The 16,225-nt window shown below is 38.7% G+C and overlaps 1 long non-coding RNA gene across 8 annotated transcripts in view; it reads right to left on the bottom strand.

The window, feature by feature from the left end:
- Window positions 1–16,225, bottom strand: part of LOC148900916 (uncharacterized) — a 195,943-nt gene that overhangs the window by 46,208 nt on the left and 133,510 nt on the right. For 5 of the 8 annotated variants that reach the window (XR_016114541.1, XR_016114535.1, XR_016114537.1 and 2 more), the window contains one exon: window positions 3,381–3,454. The exons of 1 other annotated variant lie outside the window; for it this stretch is intronic. This is a non-coding gene — a long non-coding RNA (uncharacterized LOC148900916). Of the gene's footprint in view, window positions 1–3,380; window positions 3,455–10,211; window positions 10,458–16,225 lie in introns of those variants that run through there. 2 more of the 8 variants (XR_016114540.1, XR_016114542.1) reach the window with 2 other exon arrangements.

The raw sequence follows: 16,225 nt of genomic DNA, 5'->3' as shown, positions 1-16,225 counted from the left end.
CTGAGGTTTTGAACGCTGTATTGAATGGTATGTATTTCTAGAACTCAATGTTCTATGGTGATATAGTGTTTTTATACACATCCTTACACATCATGTTTAGTTTAGTCTATATGGATGTATGCAGCTTATTAGATAACTTGTTGCATCAGTAGGATGCAACAAGTATTCATTTCCAGTCTAATGTTCTCCCAACCCCTTCCCGTTGCTGATAGGCCCGGTCGAAACGATGTCATCGCTGCTGTGTGATAAAAACTAGGTGAAAGGGGCGGCCTCTCTCTCTTGGCTCCCCTCTCCGATTAGACATGTTCTTCTATTGTTTACAAGAATAAAGTAGTCTTTTCTGTTCACCATCTATGGTCCCCGCTGATGTTTCATCGTAAAACTCAATAATACAATATGATACAATAATTAGAATTTGTAGAAATTGTAGAAACTGACAATGACAAAAACCCTGGCACTGGCGTGGACACATTTTTGCATATCTGGAAGTGAATTAGTTAAAATTTATTTTTAAATGTATCTCAACTTCGTCAACAACAAGTATTTTTTTCTCTCCATCAATGAAGCTCTATCTGATCTCGAAAATTATGCTGTATTTTTGAAACCCTCTGCTACTCTTTGACTCACAGAAGCACTGCAAAAACACGCATTGATGTCATTGGCAAAAATTAAACAAGCAAGTTAAATATTTTCCTCATACAGATCTTTTTCCCCCTCAGTGGCTCCGAAATCAGATCTAATGCCCTCCCAACCCATCCCATGTGTGAGTACCGACTCTTTTGTTTGCTCATGTTTTCCTTTTCTTCAGCAGATCGCCTCGTCGCGACCATGTAATAAAGTGCGGCAGGCCTGCTGTGACCAGATCAGATGTGCGCTCCTGATTGTGAAACTCCCTTTTAGTCACCGACAGACACGGTAATAAATGTTTCCATAAATTGAATTTGGGGCAGGAGTAAGAATATTTAAAAGAGTATTTGGGTTGATTGTCTCCAGCCGACATGGCAGCGCTTCAGTGGGATTCTGGGGAGAAACTGATCCCACCGTAGTGCGGTTGGAAGGTTGAGTGGAGAGAGAGTGTGTGTGTGTGTGTGTGTGTGTGTGTGTGTGTGTGTGTGTGTGTGTGTGTGTGTGTGTGTGTGTGTGTGTGTGTGTGTGTGTGTGTGTGTGTGTGTGTGTGTGTGTGTGTGCACTGTGGAGGCGGATTGCTGCCCGGCCAAGTAAAATAAAGACTGCTTTATTGCTATGGAGAAAATTATTTGATTGGGTTTGCTCAAATAAAATGATGGAAAGTGGTGCACATCTCCTCATGTCAGTGCACGCTTGCGTGTACATAGATATTAAATACAACACACTTCAAAGATTATAAAAATTCCCCGCACCCCGACAATAACTGTAAATAGATTTCTAGACGGAAGGATGGGCGGGCGGACGGACGGACAGACGGACTGACGGACGGACGGGCAAACGGACGGTAGGTCGGTTGCTGATTGCTATCAAAATTAAACTAAACTAAAAAATACACCAGTTTTTTAATTAGAAGTTAGAGGTTACCCCTTCTTATTGGCAAAAACGTGTAGAAATAAGTTTATAGCAATAAGTTATGGTTGAAAACATAAAAATATACTTCCATTGTATAAACTCAACAGACACAAAATGGACATGGAAGAGAAAGCCATCATTTTCATTTGTAGTAGCATATGCTTGGTCGAATCAATTTGTGAAAGCACCTGATGCAGAATGATATTGTTCACGCTATGTTGACAGGCCTGACTCTTTTATTTGCGCCATTAAATTCATTTTCCGATGGCGCTCGTCACACTTGACAAGAGCATCACCAAAATGGAAAAGCAAATCGCACTTGTGAAGTCGGTTCTTTCAATGCTCACGTGCTTAATAAAGTCCCTCAATGTTTTTTTGCTGTCACACTGATGGTGGTCTGATCTCCAAACTTTATTTGACTTTTAAAACGTACTTCCTGAATATTTTGGTTAATTTTCAGATTATACGCATTTACGAAACCCGGAACCCTTTTTTTTGCCTTTTAACTTATTCACTGCCATTCTCAAATTTATTTGGGAATTGAAAGTAGGATGCAGAGCGCCATTCCCGAATTTGTTTGGGTTTTGTTTTTTCATGCTTAGGTGCCGATAAAGCACGGGCCATGTCCTCTGGCAATGTTTTTTTTTTTATTTTCCACAAGGGCAGCATTTCCCTTTTTTTCTATTTTAGCGCTTTGTTCCAGCTTCAGATGTGGTTCAAGCAGTATATAAACCAATATGGATGTAGTGTATTGTATTTTGGACATCCGCCCTCATTTCAAGCAGTTACCCACTTTGGTAACCTCATCAAACCATTTATTATAATTAGGATTGAATGACAATTAAAGGACAACCGACATCACTTTTTTGTTTCCTAACTGACATCAGGAAAATGTTTTATAGCATCTAAAATACCCAAAACATGCAGGATGATATTTTTAGTAAAATGCAAAACATCAATAAAAATGACTTAAATTGTCCAAAAAGTACTTCAATTTGAAACCGGAAGTGGCCAGTTTTATAAGGTCCCGCCCCCATGTTCGTGGTGTCACAGCAAGACGTCTTGCCTTGCTCGAGAATCAAAACAATGGCTTGGCTTCAGATTCGGAGAATATGCTTTCTTGTTACTCATCCAGTTATGAATTCAAATAGTTCGGTAGAAGAAAGCATACATGTTTGCAATCGATTAAAGAATTTACTCCGTGTAATTTTGAGGCATCAGGGGTGGGAAATGTCGCACCCAAAATAGGCAGAAAATGGCGACAAAGCCGTGGAAGGTATTAATCAGCCCATTTCCACGGGCTGATTAATTCCTTACATGGAGCTTCGTCGCCAACTTCTTCCTCTTTTTGGTCCTACACAAAGTTTTCAGACCAAAGTAGAGCAAAATGCATTGACATGATGGAAGGACTGCTACAATGTGTCCTTTTTTCGGTCAGGGGCGTTCCTTCAGTGACGTAGGGTGAGGACTCGTCACCAACTCAAAAACAAGACTTCCATAATATTCAGCGCGAGTCTTAAAACGTAAAATATAGCTATATGCGGTAGAATTTTCGTAAAATACGCTAAGTAGAAGTCATTTGAAGCCATTTTACAAACTATGGACACTACTCGTCCGGAGATCTCGGTTGTCCTTTAAGTATGGGTTCCTCTCCCGACTTGCAAGACACACCGGCTTGGAATGAAATGCCATTTTTTATATGCGAAGTTATAATTAAAATGACTTGTGCCTTAAAACACACACCGTGAACAATCAGCTTGGCACGTTACCCACAGGCAAACTTTTTCTTCACCAGATAATGGTTTCCATGATATGGGAAGACCCCAGGGGAGTAAACGTACCTTATAAAACCCAGGAAATTGCACGTAATAGAAGGGATGTGCTATTCTGTGGTAGGAGCCAGGAGAAACGTAGACTTAAAGGAGACACACACACACACACAGTTAATCACAGCATTTGAAAAAGACATACAGTACGCTTAGAAAATAGACAATGAGTTCGATTAAAACCAATTAGGCACATTTTAAACTTTAAGACAAATGTTTAGCCAAGACTGGTGAACGCGGTGATTAAATCGTAAAGTTTTTCATGAGTTCCAAACTAGGGTCTGGCTCATTTATGACTTGGTTAAGTGGTGGATGATGGGGTGGGGATAGGGGGTGCTTCCAGACCCGATGTGAAAACCAAGGCCAAATGATAGACCTGGCAAACACATGTCGAAGTGTGACTCTGGGTGATTGCGTTATGTGTCGCACCAGGATGACAAGTTGTGGCGTACCCTTGTGACTGGCCAGTCTAAAAATACAGACCACAGAGCCAGCATTAATAGACTGGCTCGAGCAGTGTCGCTTAACTCATTCACTGCCAGACATATGCAAAAATGTGGTCACTTGAATACCAGGACCCCCAGACTATTGAGTTTTAGAACTATACAAACATTGTGTAAATGCTGTCATTACATTTGTCTATAACTGCTATACAGTTGACCAGCAGATGGCTGTGCTTTATTTTCTTGACATTCATTACGTTGGTTTGTCGTCACATCCGGTCCAGGTTTTACTATCCGTGCTTCTTTACTTCAGTTTCATTTTACTGAGAAGACTGCGAGAATGGACATGCTTTATCACTGTACTAAGATCAAAACTTCCATTTTGGAGCGGAAAGCGGGAAAATTGGTTTGTACGATTTTATTGCATATGTTCATTGATGTAAAGTCCAAGTGTTTATGTGTAAATAATAGCTATATTTTATACTTGTTTGTAGTTCTATGGTGGTGTCGTTGGTGATTCATGATGCAAGTGAAATCACATTAAAGAATTAACCATCAGTATAAAGAACCCGGAGTCCTCGCATGTTTCGAATGGAAGCACACATTGAATGCAGCGTAAGTGTCACGTTCCGGTTACTGTCACGTTCCGGTTACTGTCACGTTCCGGTTGGCGACCAACGGGTGGCACTGTTGGCCTCGCCTGCAGATGCACAGGTGTTGGTCGTTTTAAAAAATGGCAGTTATAAGGACTCCCGACGTGACCATTCGGTGTCGGGTCATTGTTTGTTTCATCCTGTCAGGTTTGTTTCATCTCGTCATGTTTTAACTCATGGTTTTGTTTGATACTTTGGACTTTTGTGTTCAGATGACTGATGTTTTAGATTTGTTTTCCTGATAACTTTATTTAAATATAATTTGACAAATACACCCTACTCCTCCCTTCCGCCTGCTTTTTTTGGTGTCCACCACCACCTTGACATCGTGAACACACACACGCCTTAGACTCTCTTTTTCATCAGAAAAAAAACAAGTTAATTCCTAAATTATGTGGAGTAAATTATCAGGAGTTATATGAGCTTGAAATGAGGGCGACTATCCAAAATACAATGCAATACTGTACATATATATTGGTTTATATAGCGCTTTAACAGCAGCTGAAGCTGGAACAAAGCGCTAACATGAAAAAAAGGAAATGCTGCCCCCTTACAAAAGGGAAAAAAAACATTGCTAGAGGCACTTTACAGGCACTCAAACAGGAAAAAAACAAAAACACAAACGAATATGAGAGTGGTTCTTTACATCACATTTTCAATTCCCGAATACATTTGTGAATGGCAGTGAATGAGTTAACATTGACATACAGCATGAGAGGGGATCTTTCATTGCAGTGACAGGGATCCAGTTCAATCCGAGGGAAATAAAATTTATGAATTACTGAATGGAACTGAGGTGAAAAGTTCAAATCATTCTGTTGCTCTTTTTTTTCTCCCGGTTAAGTATTGTTGCTCTGCATTCCTGACCTTAGTGCAGAGTTAGCACACAGGCTTCAATTTTGTCGCCAGATCCTGATTTTCATCTCAGTGCAAGGCTTGCTTCTACTGTGTGTTTGCCAATTTGGCAGCTTTGTTACGACCAGGATGGATGCTTTAAAACAACAGAAGGAGTGCTTTGAAAAAAGTCGGCAGTCATAATTTGGTGACAGAAATAAATACATGATGCTGTACACATAAATATGTGGACAGCATTAAAACCTCGGAACTCATCTACCGTGTTTTCTGGACTATAAGGCGCACCGGATTATAAGGCGCACCTTTAATGAATGTATTTTTAAACTATAACATACACCATATTATAAAGCGCATCTTCAAAAATTGACATACAGTAAAGTCTCGTTATATCGATATTCTCAGGAGTCCGAAAAAATATCGACATAACCGGACTATTGATATATCCGATCCTGCGCGCATGTAATTTTCTCCTTGCGTTCATAGAAATAGTATCATAATAAACGGTACTATCGATATAACCGATATCGATATAACGAGACTTTACTGTATTTTACTTTTTTTTTCATATATAAATTGCATGGTCAGCTTGTGAAAGAAAAGGGAGGCTTCTAAGGTGCGCCTTATAATGTGGAAAATACGGTAATTGTAGTTCTTAACTCATTCACCGTCATTCACAAATTTATTCAGGAATTGAAAATATAACAGAGCGCCATTCCCGAATATTTCGGATATTGTTTTTTCATGCTTGGGTGCCAATAATGCGCTGGCCGTCGCCTCTGGCAATCTTGTTTTCTTTTCCACTGGTAGGCTGCATTTCCTTTCTTTCCATGTTAGTGCTTTATTCCAGCTTCAGTTGTTATTCAAGCATAATATAAACAAATATATATGTATTGCATTGTATTTTAGACAGCCACCCTCATTTCATGCCCATATAACTCCAGACCCATATAATTTAGGAATTAACTCTTATTTTCTGATGAAAGAAGACAGTCTCAGGTTTCTTACGCTGTATTGAATGTTTATGTAGTCCTAAAAATCAATATTGTGAGAGTGCTGGAATTTGAGTGACAATGACAAACACCCTGGCACTGGAATGGACTCATTTGTTGCACGTCTTGCAGTGAATGAGTTAAACTCATTTTTCGGGGGGTGGGGTGTGGCTATAAATGGGCTGAGGCAATCAGCTGTCTGCCAAACTGATTAAAACACACGTCTACAAATTTAAAAGCAATTGCTACACCCAAGAACATTTGGTCCTATTCACATTTTTTAGGCAGAAATGACCGTGTTTACCATGCCACGGCGTCTCATTTTTCTTGCACTCTCCCCGCAAAGCAAATACTGGTTAGAGGTTCATTGGCTGCTGCGACGTTCATATTTATTGTACCATTTAAATGTTACAAAAGTGGAGACACGATAATAGAATCCAGATTGGGCCTTTCTTTAATTTGTAGCTCTGCACAGTCATCTCATTTTTAGATCGTTGCTCGTGTCATGAGGTTATATTGTATTGACTCTCAGTCATCTGGATGTGTTTTAGCTGTCCTCAACAGTGCACACTCCTTATCGACATCACTGCTTTCACCGCAACCTCACCATCGTGCGCTTCATACGCTTTTTTTTTTTTTTTTTTTTGGCTGCACATATCTTTTGTATGCAAATGATTTGCAATGATATTTTTAATCCGTTTTTTTTGTTGTTGTTGTTCTCTGTCAGTTGGATACAACTAGTCGCTCTTGTCTCACATTTAATGGCTTGGGTGTTACCTTTTGGTTGTTAATTAGCCTGAATTAAAACTTTAAAAAGCTAATCACCCAACTTTGATGACTTGACAGATGGCATACGGCTTCGGATTGAATCTGTGATCTCACCTAGAAACAATCTATCTATTTATTTATTTTATTTATTACACCAAAAGCCACAAGAAAAAAGAACTTGATCATCAGGGAACGGCTGTTGGAGAGTGGTATACCTCAAATGGAATGCCCTGCGCTTTCTCCAGACGTGAATTCTTTTGAAAACTTGTGAGATCAGTTGAGGTGACGTGTCAAAGTTTGAAACTGCACCCTAGAAAGATGTTCCACAACAATACTACTTCCAAACGGAAACTTTTTTTGAGTGTGGAAAAAAAAGACTTGATTTGTATTGTTTTGACCAAAACAAAAAAGTAATTGCTGGGACAATTTTTGCACGTCTGACAGTGAATGAGATATGTGGGGTCATCACTTATGGTAGCAACATAACCTAAATTTGTCACAAATTAGAAATGCATACACCAACACGGTAAAAATGTTACTACTACTACTATTACTGCTAATAATAATAATAATAATAATAATAATAATAATAATAATTAATAATACATTAATGAAAAGCATATCTCAGACATGAATACTTCTAATCAATACATCTATTTTTTATTTTGTTATTTTAATTTTGATTATATATATTTAATTATATTTATATTTATTTCTATTTATTTCTATTTATTTATTTATTTATTTATTTATTTATTTATATTAAAATAGTAATGTTTCGCAATTATGGCAAGTCTATCAAAACCGGTCTGAAAACTCATTTGTACGCTGGCATTTGACTCAGCAATTTCCAACTTGATCTTGGTTTTACTCCCTGGTGATTTCTACTATCTTTATGACTGCTTTATTTCTTGTCTATGATAGCTGTCCATTTGTTAGAGATTCAGCTGTTGTTGAAGCGCTATATAAATCAATATGTATTATATCAAAGCACAAAAGCTCAAAAAATCCATTTTCAAAGTGTTTTTTTTCCCCCAATTTTCTTTGTTATGGAAAATAGAAAAGGCAATTTTCCGAAAAGCCAAACTTAACATGTTTTTTTAGTTTCTACAAGCAAAGTTTGTTGACTTGAAATTTTGACGTCACCCATTTTTTTCGAAATAGCAACATGGTATGGGAGAGGCGGCACATGGAGCAGTCTGGACACGGATTAGGATGATAACTGTGAAACACCTGTCTATCATTGACTGATGCTGCTCTTGCCAAACACACCCCCACCCCCTCAAAACGCCATGATAAATTTCTGGGCCCAATCATAACTTCCTCCTTGCTATTCCCACTATTTTTTCCCAATCTCCGATATTATCTTACTCCACATGTCTGGCATTCTGTAGGCGGTTGGGTGGTGCAGGAAGGGGGTGATAATAAAAGGGGGTACAAGGGGCTAGTGGTATGTTGCAAGACCAGCTGTGTGCCAGCTGCATGCGAGGGAAGCTTTGAGTGCCGTGCATAAATGATGCCACACCCACAAAAAAAACGCAAAATTATTCACATGGACAACACGGGAGACATGTCCATACAGATTGACATCAGATGTAGACAATTATTGTTCCCTCTAGGTCATCCTCGAACGCCGCTATGTGCGACACAAGGAGGCAAACAACTCATTCGAGCTCTTTACGCACGCATGGGCTTACCTGGACAGTCAAAGTTCGATCTATTTGAGTTACTTCCAGGTTGAGTGAACGCGGGCACGTGTTGCAGCCGCTGCTCGCCAGCAGAAAAAAATATCCTGTGACTGTAAAGTGTCCTTGAGAGTTTTGAAAGGCGCTTATAAATGAAATGTATTATTATTATTACTGTATCTATTAGTGAGCTAGCTAGCTTTCTATCTATTTAAGTTACTTCCGGGTTGAGTGAACGCTGGCGCGTGTGGCTGCCGCTGCTCACATGCAGAAGAAATATCCTGTGACTGTAAAGTGTCCTTGAGAGTTTTGAAAGGGGCTTATACATGAAATAAATATTATTATTATTATTATTATTATTATTATTATTATTATTATTATTATTATTATTATTATTATTATTATTAAGTCGGCTGGATGCCACGAAAGGCCCTTCGGTTATGAAGCCATTTGATTTGTGAGCCTTAGTCATATGCCTGTAATTTACTCTGACATTTAACTCATTCACTCCCAATTTTTTTTGAGAATTGAAAATATGACGTAAAGCGTCATTACTGAATTCGTTGGGTTTTTTTTTCTTGCTTGAATGCCGATAAAGCGCTGGCCAGACCTGTGCCAAAAATATACATTCACATCTACAGCATCTTAATGTTCGGTTTACATAGTTTTTTGTTTGAAAACAGTAATTGTAATATTTTGTCTTAACTTTTGACTCATTCACGAATTTATTCGATAATTGAATATACTATGTAGAGTGGTATTCCTAAATTTGTTCGTGTTTTGTTTTTTTCATGTTTGGGGGCCGATAAAGCGTTGGTCATGCCCCCTGGCAATATTTTTTCTTTGCCACAGGGGGGAGCATTTCCCTTTTTTCCATGTTAGTGCTTTGTTCCAAAAACCAATATGTATGTATTGCATTGTGTTTTGGACAGCCGCCCTCATTTCAAGCTCATATAATTCCAGGAATAACTTAGGAATTAACTCTTTTTCTAAGGTTTCTAATGCTGTATTAAATGCTTATGTAGTCCTAAAACTCAATATTCTGTGGGTCCTGGAATTCAAGTGACTATGACAAAAACCCTGGCACTGCAGTGGACACGTCTGCACGTCTGGCAATGAATGAGTTGATTCCCTCACTTGAGACACTCTTTATTGTGTATTACCATAATATAAACGCTAATGGTAAACTAATAATCAAATGGGAGTCATTGTCATCTTTTTCTTTTTCCGTGCCGCCACTGCAATTATGTCCACTGGTTGAACCATGGGGAGACACCTGACAATGTGACGCTGTCGTCTCAGAGGGTGGGCAGATTGGGGTTTTTTAATGTGTGTGTGTGTGTGTGTGTGTGTGTGTGTGTACTTCCCAAGTCAGCCCAGGGGAAATGGATGACAGTTACACTAGCCTCTAGCCAATTAACTGTCATTCTAGCTGTTGTTTTAACTCGCTGACCTTAACTCTCTTCGCTGCTTTGTCTTATCATTTCCGGTAGACGACGGCCTCATCTGCGTATGTAAAATGGACAGCTGACCTTCAGGAAAGTGGGGAACAAAGGTCAAAGTTCATCCACTGTATATTTCTCTCCATGGCAAATTTCCCAACTGGACAAACCTGAGTGGGATTGAGATGAAGCCACGTGTTATTATGTCCAATTAGTCCTCAATCTACCTGTAAAATGACATTAGATATGCTTTTTCTCATGAGCTTTTCCAGGAGGGCGGAATGGCACTCTCCTCAGATGGCTCCCATGGGGGCTTTAGGTTAATATCGCCTCCCCTGAAGTCCTCTGCTAATTGCGTGTTTCGTCGATTGATAAAAGTGATGTACATTTCCTCAAGAAATGTGAACCAGTTTTTCTGTTTTGTACACTCTCCTACTTATTTCTGAGTCAGTTGAGGCAAGGTGCGAGGTTGTCAGTGTACCAATCAATCAAACAATCAATCAAACAATCGATGAATCACACTTTTTTTGTAAACTGTGACTTCATGCGTGTATATGATGCAGCTCTGACTATTTTTGGTTCACTTCTTCAAGGCAAAGTATGATGGCCCTAAAATAAGCTGTTAGTGGACCACAATAAAACTGTGATATGTTATCTTGTTTTAACTCATTCGCTGCCATTCACGAATATATTCGAGAATTGAAAATATGACGTAAAGCGTCATCCCCGAATTAGTTCGGGTTTTGTTTTTTTCTTGCTGGGGTGCAAATGCTGGCCAGACCTCTGGCAAAGTTTTTTTTTTTCCCGTCCACGAGGGAGGCAGCATTTCCCTTTTTTCCATGTTAGCGCTTTGTTCCACCTTCATCTGTTATTAAAGCGCTATATGAATTTCATTCATTTCAAGCTTATATAACTCCAGACCCATATAATTTAGGAAATAACTACAATTAACTCAAAATGGCGACCTCAATCCAAAATGGATGACTTGTTTTCCGATACTGTTTTCCGATATTCTATTTTGGATGGCTGCCCTCATTTCAAGCTCATATAACTCCAGACCCATATAATTTAGGAATTACCACTTTTTTTCTGATGAAAGAAGTGCGTCTAAGGTTTCTTACGCTGCATTGAATGCCGATGTCATCCTAAAACTCAATATTCTGTGGGTCCTGGAATTTGAGTGACAATAACAAAAACCCTGGCACTGGAGTGGACACATTGTTGCACATGTCTGGCAGTCAATGAGTTAATAAGATCTGCCTTGTACCTCTCACATATTTGAGACAAGTCAATAGGTCATTTTCATCGCTGGTTCATTTTGGCTCATGATTCTCCTCACCTCACTATGTTGTACCCATGATTCCACTCAGGACAAAAGCACACACACCCACGCAGCAGGGTGTGTTCACATATAATTCTTGTGCTTCTTGTCTTCAGTGTAACAAGGGTCAAGTAATTGTTTGCGATCAAGCAATTTAGTATCTAAACTTATTAAGAGGCATTCATCAACACAAATGGCACTATTTCCGTGTACGGAGCTTGGGCGGAATCTGGTATCGTGTCGTATTTGTTGTTTACACTTTCCGAGATACGTGTAAATCAGTACGATGTAATGCCATTCTTAAAATAGGGTCTATTGCACAGCTGTGGCCATGAAAACAGCCAATTTGGTTGATCGCCAATGGAAGCCTCTTCATTTCTTGTACATGTAGTGCACAAGGGGTCGATTGATTGTCCTTGACATGGTGTAAAAAAGAAACTAATTAGATTGACAGGTAGAGAGGCGCACAATGTAAGGACTCCAAGCAGACCTCCACAGGTGAGTGCTCTCGTATTGGTTAGGAAGATCCATTTCCGATCATAATGTCAGTGTGTGTGACACTCCTGCCCTTGCCCCCTCCCCGCCAACCTTTTAGAAGTTAGAGTTATAAATATAATCACAACAACAATAATACCAACAACAACAACGGTAATGCTAACGCTAACGCTAACGCAACGACAACAACGATAACGATAATGATAATAATAAATAAGAATAAGAATAATAACTCATTCACTGCCATTCACACATTTATTGGGGAATTGAAAATATGACAGAGCGCCATTCCCAAATTTTTTCAGGTTTTGTTTTGTCATGCTTGGGTGCCGATAGAACGCTGGCCATGCCCTCTGGCAATTTTTTTTATTTTTGACAAGGGGCCAGCATTTTCCTTTTTCCATGTTAGCGCTTTGTTCCAGCTTCAGCTGTTGTTAAAGCGCTATAGAAACCAATATGTATGTATTGCATTGTACTTTGGATAGCCACCCTCATTTCAAGCTTATATAACTCCAGATCCATGTAATTTAGGAATTAACTCTTTTTTATGAAAGCATGTCTAAGGTGTCTAACTCGGTATTGAATGTTTATATAGGTTTAAAACTTAATATTCTGTGGGTCCTGGAATTCAAGTGACAATGATCAGAACCCTGGCACTATAGTGGACATTTATTGCACGTCTGGCAGTGAATGAGATAATAATAATAATAATAATAATAATAATAATAATAATAATAATAATAATAATAATAATAATAATAATAATGCATTAAATTCATTAATTTCTACAAGGATTGAAAGGTTTTTATCCATGTTGTCACGTTTGAATGAAATATACCAGTAATGACATTGAGCACACACAGTGCAGAATTTGTTTGTCCAATCAAATTTACAAAAAAATGACATTACCCTGTCAACTTTTATCGGGTTTCCAGTCAGCGTAATGCTTCGTCCAGTATCTGTCAGCAAGATATCAGATGCAGCGGGCATCGTATCAAAGGACCCACCCCTTGAATGCCGGAATGCCCAGGATAGCGCAGTGAGATGAACCAAATTCCCAAACAGTCACAACAAAGCTTGCTCTGGCATGACAATCAAGATGCGGCATCTACAAAAATAGAGCTCAATATATTTCCGATAAAAAATGTAACTGACATGTTGATGAGTCACCTTACGAACTACATGACTTCTCATTCCAATTAGTCCAGCATGTTGTTCGGCTGATAATTTCCTGTTTGCACCATGTGAAGTCAGGGTGCGGCTTGCTTCCGACATTTTCATTACGCTGGCATTCGCTGTCACACTCGAGCATGTGGCAAGTCATGCCAAACTCTCTGATCTTTTTTTAATTTGTCTGACGTTGGTTTGCTCTCATTCGTACTGTTAATTAAATTTAAGTTCACTTGAGTGTTACATGAAAATTCCCATAGAGGATGGGAAAATATGCTAACAGAGATCACTTAGCATGAGTGAATCAATTATTTATGGCTCAAACCTTTACGATTATTTATTTATGTATTTTCTTTATTTATTGATTGATTTATTTATTATAATTATTGTGTTTTTTATGAATACAAATAATCATCATTTTTTCAGGTGTATTTCACGTTGAGTTCAATTCATAAATCGTTGGTCCCCTTCCATTGACGGTAGCAAACCTCACAACGCTCATTGAAATAATTTTAAACTGGACAAAAGCAACAAAAAAAAAACATTTTTTTACATTTGTTTGTTTGTTTGTTTGTTTGTTTTTTTGTTTGTGATTTTTGTGAGCCAAAGGAATTAAGTCACCAGGACAAAATTGTTAGCACCCTTAATGCCTCTTTGTCAGATAACCTTTGAAAGACCTGACATCAATCAAACACTTCTCAGTGAGACTCCGACACCTTTCAACAGGTATTTAGGCCCATTTGTGCTTCTTCAGATAATGTTTCATCCCCTTCGAAAACTTCAATTGGGTTTCGATCAGTGCTCTGCAGAAATTATTTTGTGCCATTTAAGAGTACAATAGTCAGACTTTACAGTCACAGCATAAGTTAGATAGCTAGCTAGGCAAGCTAGTTTTCTATCTATTTAAGTTACTTCTGGGTTGAGTGAACGCCGGCACGTGTGGCTGCCGCTGCTCACCCGCTGCGAAACTTATCCTGTGACTGTAAAGTGACCTTGAGAGTCACTTTACAGTCACAGGATAAGTGACTGTTTAATTTATAAGGAGCTTATAAATTAAATGTATTAATAATAATAATAATAATAATAATAATAATAATAATAATAATAATAATAATAATAATAATAATAATAATAATAATAGTCATCACAATTGTACTATTGTACAATGTCTAATGATGTTCCGTTGTGTTGTTATTTTATATGAATGTAAAGTACTTTGTTACAATACAATACATATTGATTTATATAGCGCTTAACATGGACAGCTATCATATACATGAATAGGAAATAAAGCACTGACAAAGATAGTGGAAAGCAACAGGGAGTAGAACCAAGTTCAAGTCAGAATGCGAAAGAGTACAAGTGAGTTTTGAGACGGGTTTTCAAGATGGGCAGAAAGCAGGCTCGCCAAATGTTCAGTGGCAGGTTATTCCAGAGAGTGGCACAAGAAATGGAAAAGTCTCAATCCCCTCTGAACCTCCGTTTAGTTTTTGGCACATCTAATAATGTTGTGTCAGCAGACCTGAGGCGCCGGGAAGGTGTGTAGGGATGAACGAACTTGGAGACGTAAGGAGGAATGAGACAATTTAAAGATTTGAAGACAAATAATAAGATCATGAAAAGAACTCTAAAATGTATAGGGATCCAGTGAAGAGATGCCAGAGTAGGAGTTATGTGCTCCCTCTTACGAGTATCAGTCAAGTATACCGTGAAGAATACGTACATTGAAGTGTGTCAAGGTATTCATCAACCAAATGTCATGCCTTCTATCCAACACTTACATTTTGACGACAAGTCCTGCACGACAGAATGAAAACAACAAATGTCGCTAAGAGACGCATTAGGCATTCTGATGAACCCCGATCTAAACCCAGTTGAACGTGCGGAAGGAGCTGGAAGACTGGAGAGAAGGCATGTTTCAAACCAGAGACACCTGGACTAGTTTACTCTCTCCTTGTGAGCCAAAATACCTGACGACAGGTGCACATGTTTGACAGTTACAGAAATTAACTCTAGTAGCTGATAATTGCTTCTTAAGGTACATAATGTTCCCAAAAAAAAATTACATTTGAGATATGAATGTTGGTGTAACTCCATCTGAGGCAAAACGGACTAACTCCTCCTCTCTTCTTTTCCTTTCGGCTTTTCCCCTCAGGGGTCGCCACAGCGAATCAATGTCCTCCATCTATCCCGGTTTTGTGCATCCTCTTCCTTTTTTGAATGAATGTGCCATTCCCAAATCTGTTTTGCAATTGGAATGCTTTCATTCCATTCCTTCAAAAATACACGCGACCCACTCTTGTCTGACTACCGTGTCCTAAGACATATAATGCGGTTTCATTGCGATTGAATGTCATTCAGATTCTTCACCTTGCGGGGAAAAAGGAACAAGTAAAACATTTTGCATTATACTTTGGACAGTCACCCACATTTCAAGCTCATATAACTCCAGACCCATATAATTTAGTAATGAACTCTTTTTTCGAATGAAGGAAGAGAGAGAGTCTCAGGTTTCTTATGCTGCATTAAGTGTTTATGTACTGTAGTCCTAAAACTCCATATTCTGTGGGTCCTGCAATTTGAGTGAAAATAACAAAAACCCTGGCACTTGAGTCGACACTTTTTTTGTAGTGAATGAGTTAAACTGTTTTTTTATCTCATTAGAATATGAGATTGTCTGAGTGAGAAGTAGTGATTTCTTAATTCTGAAATATGTATTTATTTTTTTTTTTTTACAATTCTGTTGGACCACCCAAAACACTTTTTTGTCCCCCATCAGTTTAGTTTGATTCGTTTCCCAAGATTTTCTAAGTTGCAGGCTACCAATATGGTGCTTTGTTCAAGTGGAGATACAGAGTTATTATCCAGAATGCAAAATGGAGACATTTACTCTTTGTCATGAGTGTTTGCAGATACTTTTAGTTGGACCCGAGGGAATCCATACTAAGGTTTACACCTTGGACATCGACAGTTAACCCCCCACTTCGCATCACCTTGAACATCGGCAGTTAACCCCCCACTTCGCATGTGCAGTGATGT

Source organism: Hippocampus bargibanti, linkage group LG03 (genome assembly GCF_051943395.1).
Source record: "Hippocampus bargibanti isolate YZ-2025 linkage group LG03, ASM5194339v1, whole genome shotgun sequence".
In the NCBI taxonomy this organism is placed as follows: domain Eukaryota; kingdom Metazoa; phylum Chordata; class Actinopteri; order Syngnathiformes; family Syngnathidae; genus Hippocampus; species Hippocampus bargibanti.
Note: the sequence above shows the minus strand (reverse complement) of the source record. Positions and strands in the feature narration are given on the sequence as shown.